Source organism: Amblyomma mixtum, chromosome 7 (genome assembly GCF_055824585.1).
Source record: "Amblyomma mixtum isolate Tamu chromosome 7, ASM5582458v1, whole genome shotgun sequence".
In the NCBI taxonomy this organism is placed as follows: Eukaryota; Metazoa; Arthropoda; class Arachnida; order Ixodida; family Ixodidae; genus Amblyomma; species Amblyomma mixtum.
The window spans coordinates 21,594,234-21,600,233 of NC_143018.1; positions in this window are offsets into that span (position 1 = coordinate 21,594,234).

The following is a 6,000-nucleotide window of genomic DNA, read 5'->3' on the forward strand; positions in this document are numbered from 1 at the left end:
TGCTTCGGACGCCCCAAGTAACCGAAACCAAAGCATAAATGCAGAGTGAGTTTAAGAGGGAAGCAGTAGGTGTTTATGAAGCTGGCGCACTGACCTCAACGTCTGTCTCTTTGTTATTTATTTGTACAACTCTTTTCTTAACGGGTAGCGGTAGGAGGGTAACAGCAAGCTGAAAGCGTGAGAGCGTATAAACGAGTCCGAAACAGCACCGCTTCCGAAAATACCGCTTTACAGCAGCCATTCTTCTGCTTTGCTCGTTTCTATCCTTCTGCAGGAAACAGGAAGAACATTCCACGTGTTGCTGACCCTTGCCGTCTGGCCGTAACAACTTTGCCTGCTCCTTCGCAGACGGGTTATGCACTCCGGTCAGACCGGGCGCGACGTACACGGTGTTTCTGCCTTTTGAGCCACGTATACGTTATTTCAAGCACAAGTATGCCTGCATCGTCTGCACACACTGGAGATTACTTTGAAGGGGCACTGCGAAAAAAATACCATGTTCTGATGATAATGAGGCAACTTTCAGAGACGAAATAAAGTAAAGGTATCACAACACTTCCGTAAGCAAAAAAAAGAAAGATCAGAAAAGGAAATAAAGGTACCACAACAGCCCGCCGTGTTCAGAAGTAAACTGCTATGACACCCAAAGTTATTCTGGTCTAAGGATGTATGAGGCTATTGACTACACCGCCATTCGCTTTTTCTCAGTGATCACTAAGTCCACAGAAGTCTCAAGGCCATTTTCAACGTCACGAGTTTCAAAGTGGTAGGAAGAAATATTACTCCGAATTTTTTCCCAATGAATGCTTGTTTTCTTTATGAATGAAACCAGCACAAACGCTAAAAGACTAGCAATCGAATTCTATTAAGAACCGTAACTGGGCCTAGTTAACCTCAGTGTCTTGGAAAACTCACGTTGAATACATAATAAATAACGCTTATCGCATGCTTGGGTACCTTCGCAGAAATTTCTCACGTTCATCTAGTTCAATAAAACTATTACTTTATAAAACATTGGTACGGTCCAAGTTAGAATATGCTGCATCTGTCTGGAGCCCTGGCATCGATTCACTTGTTTCAGATTTGGAAGCTGTGCAGAACCGCGCATGCCGTTTCATTCTTTCTAATTATCACCGAACAAGCAGTGTAACCGCCATGAAATCAAGTTTGTCCCTACCACTTCTTTCCCACCGCAGATCAATAGCCTCATTGTGTCTTTTTCATAAAATTTACCACAACAGCTTTCTAAAACCCTAAGTTACTGTCAAGACCATGTTACATATCAGCACGCGTTGATCACCGTCATAAAGTTGGAATCCCATCTTGTCACACCAAATGTTTTCATGACTCATTCATACCTCGAACTTGTGCCAGCTGGAATCACCTTCCCCACGACATCGCAGGTATTTCTGATAACAATGCATTTCGTCAAGTCCTTAATGTTTCTTTCTGAGTATGTGTCGTTTATTACTGTATAAAAATTGCCTTTCACTGTCTACACACTGTTTTAATATATCCCTACTGCATTCTAATCTTATTGCCTTCCTGTGTTTTCAATTTGTCATGTATTCCTGGTTTATTTTTGTTTTCTCTTGTTGTTGCTGTTTAGACTGAAAATTTTATGTATTCCCACTCCCCTCTGTAATGCCTTCGGACCCTGAGGGTACAATAAATAAATAAATAAATAAATAAACAGGATCTCGCGACCTCCACATTGCGAGGACATAACGGTAACAAGACTAGGAACAGAAAAATAGAGGGAACTCTACACAACAAAGGATGCAGTCAACACTAAAGTAACGCTTACAGTCAGCTGTGTATACTACCAGCAACAAAGGAGACACGAAACAGACAATTGAAACACGAAGAGCAAAATCAGTTGATCTCAGCCGGAAGACACTTCATACAAGTAGAAAGACGGACTAGTTGGTCTTGGTAATTCGAATGCATTTTTTTTTTCAGCGGAAAAACTACACAGGACGAAGGCGTTTGCCCTGCGTGTGTCTCTTTCTCACGTCCTGTCCAATTTTGTGTTAAAATTACACATTCGAGTCTCCATGCTAGAGCAGGTTTTCGCTTCGAATGCGCGAAGACTATTCTTTAGAAGTGTTAATCAACCTCGTTTGTATTTTCTCTCCAAGAGCTAATATGCTTCTCTTTTTGTGTTGGCATCCAGCTCTTTTGCTCACACTTCATTTACTGCTGACAATACGTTGCATTGCGGAGAATACATTGCAACTCGTTACACTAGGTGGAAGGTGTCTTCCTCCCTCATCCCTTTCCGATGCCAGATTACCCTTTTAATCATGCTCGAAATTTGGTTGATTGTGATTTTGGGTGTCTTGATCGCATAATCCGCACTCAGACTGCTTTTTAACCACAGCTTTAAAACTCTGATTTATCTTTTTTTCATAAATTTTCTGGTTTTCCCAGTAGAGTTCAATTTCTGCCAGTACTTGAAATTCTTGTACAGCCTGATGAGTTCGGAATTCTCTGGAGAGCACTGAAGATCGCATTCTTCGGCAGATTTCTCGACCAGGTCTATAGTTGCTTGGACAGCTTCTTCCTTCTGTGCCCAAGTATTCCTGCGTAGCCCATATGGTGATGTCGTCCCCGTGTAAGGTGACGCTGATATTTACCAGGATTAAGAGCTATTTTGTTAAGTGCAGCATTGCTACATGTATTGAATAGCATTGGAGAGACTACGGAGCCCTGCGGTGTGCCATTGTTGATCATGGGTACCATTGGTCACCATAAATCCTCAATTCCCAAGGTAGCCGCCGCGGTGGCTAAGTGGTTATGGTTATGACGCTCGGCTATGGTGTTATGGGTTATGGTGCTCGGGTGCTCGGCTGCTGACCCGAAAGACGCGGGTTCGATGCCTACCGCCGCGCTTACATTTCAATAGAGGCGTAATGATAGAGGCCCGTGGCGTACTGTGCGATTTCAGTGCACCGTAAAGAGCTCCAGGTGGTCTAAATTACCGGAGCCCTTCTCTACGGCGTACCCTGGCTGTGCGATCCGAGAAAAGGCCTTCACGCCGTTAAATATTTTCTCCCCGCAGTTGAAGTTGTATAATTCTTGTAATATGGTTAGGCCCCCGATATTGTCGAGTGCTCCCGTGAGGTCTAGCGCCAGAAGAGGATTGTTTATTGGGGTTTAACGTACTGAATCAACTCAGGCTATGAGGGATGCCGTAGTGAAGGGCTCCGGAAATTTCGAGCACCTGGGGTTCTTTAACGTGCACTGATATCGCACAGTACACGGGCCTCTAGAATTTCGCCTCCATCGAAGTTCAGCTGCCGTGGCCGGGATCGTACCTGCGTCTTTCGGTAAAAAAATAAATTGGTTTTGAAGAAAGGAAATGGCGCAGTATCTGTCTCACATATCTCGGCGGACACCTGAACCGCGCCGCAAGGGAAGGGAGGAAGGTAGGAGTGAAAGAAGAAAGAGAGAAAGGGGTGCCGTAGTGGAGGTCTCAAGAATACTTTTGACCACCCGGGGATCTTTAACATGCACTGACATCGCACAGCACACGGGCACCTTTTGAGTCTTTCCTGTCAGCAGCCGAACGCCTTAACCACTGAGCCACCGTGGCGGGGCGCCAGGAGAAGATTTTCGCCGTGTTTGTAGTGTTTAGACTCTGAAAGGGCCACAGAGCGGCATCTGGGAAGACGCATAGCTCCAACTTTAAGCCCCACTTCGGAAAAGAAGAGGACATAGCGAGAACACAGACCACGTGGTGTATTGTCAACGTCAAACACGTCAGTTGTCGTAACATTTTTCTGCATTTTACGTGTTAGGCTCAACCAGCAACCGTGCGTGGGTGGCCTGCAGCCTTACGGCCGTTCACTGTCCTTTCTTCAAAAATCCAAGCAGGCAAAGAAGTTTCTTCGGGTTACAGTATATTCAAGCTACAGGCTTTAAGGTATTTAAACCGAGTAGACGCACGAATGAATGAGTTTAGCCTGGTTGGCTCATGGTTTTGCTTTCTTTATTAGGTCGTCGGAACGTCTGGCGACAATATTAGACTCACGTTAAGCTCTGTTCGAGGTAAGGATGATCTGATATGGTCGCGCCGCATATCGAAGTTGGCGACGACGGTAATGTGCAATGCATAGAGTGGGTTGCGGCTGAACACGAGGCGTAATCGGCTGCGGCAATAGAATAGTGTTCTCGTGCAGCGGCCAGCGAAGCTGACCTGTTCGCGTCATCCCGGGTTCGAAGTCCAGTCTCGGTAATATTTATTTTATTTCTGCATGGGCTGTTGCTATGCTAGGTTTGGCAAAGGTCACCCTCCCATTGGCTGCAGCTTTCGCGACGCTCCTCCGAACTTACCCGAGTTTCCTCCTATTGGCTGCAACTTGCATGACGCTCCTCCGAACTTACCCGAGCTTACCCGAGTTACTCCGAGGCTTCACTCAAGATTCTAGGCTGGGACCGCGTTAAGTAGTGCTTTCGCATTAAACAACATGGCTGAGTACAACAAACCCTGACTATTGCGCTAGTTTTTTAGTTGGTGTTGCATTTTTGGGAACGTGGAAACGCACACAAACAGGTAAGACAGAACAGACACCACGAGCTTCTGTTTTTTGTCTCACTTATCTATTTGCGCTTCCACGTTCACAAGAACGCGAGAACGCGAGAACTCGTGAACATACATTTATTAACATTATCTTCAATTCGTTGCATACTGTGTCCAGAATGTCCAACACATTGTACTTCATCTATTTTTTTTTCTTTTTCTTTTTTTCTGTGTTTGAAGCGTTACAAACTGTTGTTTGCCTTGCAATGTTGAATTTGTATTTATTTGTTGCTCTTGAACTATATTGCCTCTGTAATATGTATCTGTATTTATTTTTCCTTTGTTATGGTGATGTTGTTTCCGACACGCTGCAGTGCCACCATGCAGGGGGCCGGGGCCCCTGTCAAGCTGTTTTTACAGCTTTTAGTCCCGGCTCCTACCTTTCCGAAAGGAAAGGAAATAAAGAGAGAAATGAAATGAAATGAAATCTAGCATTCTGCATAAATTAGAAATACCAGAAAATTTCAAGGTGTCGATATCACAATCAAAGGTACACGATGCTATAAACAGGAGAGAGCACCCCAGCAGTGGACTACGAACGGCCATGCCTTTATCGAGATCCGACGCTGCCTGCTTTCTTTCCTCTTTCATATGCAGCGCAATAGCACGACGACAAGCTTACGAGGCATACCCCACGGCAGCCATTAAAGGCTGCACACAAATGTGGCTTAAATATTCCACGTGGCAATCATTGCAACCAGGCGATCCTTTTACATTTCTGTCCTGTTTCACAAGCAGCGCGATACAACGAGTTTATCGAGCAGTTGACCACGGCAGCCTTCGATTAGAGGATGCATACCGATGGGACTTTAGTATTCCACGCGGCAAACTGCGAAGCCGCGCGATACTTTTCGCGCGGTGGTACCGCCGTCCATTCAGAAGAGTGCATTCACATCGCTGGGCTTCTTGGGGCACCCGTAAGCCTTGCATAAGATTGCGCACTGCCCCGCCTTGCATGCGTATACGTAAGACTTGCCCACACCAGGCCATTGTCGAAGGTCTCCGTACTGGGCACTTGTCTAAGGGATGGAAAAGCTCTCCGGGCAATCTTGATAAGTCGCATTTGTCGTGTGCTCACTGAATTTCTCGAAATTCGGAGGTCGTGGGTTCGAATACCACCGGCGGAATGTGGTTGTTTCTTTCCGCTCCTTTTATTACCCTCCCACTGATGAAAAACTACAAATTAAAAAAAAGACAACCCCTATGCTCCTTGGTTTTCGCGGCTGTTGGTATCCATCATGTATGCCATGACGAGCACCTCTTTTCTGTATATTCTGTGTCTGTATATTTATCAAAGAAGGAGATGATTTTTTTGATGGCTTGTACAAAATGTGAAAAGTGACTTGCGGTGTGATAGGCTCGTGGGAAGATATTTTGATGCTTGCGCAGTATTTAAAAACTGTTTGTGCATTAAA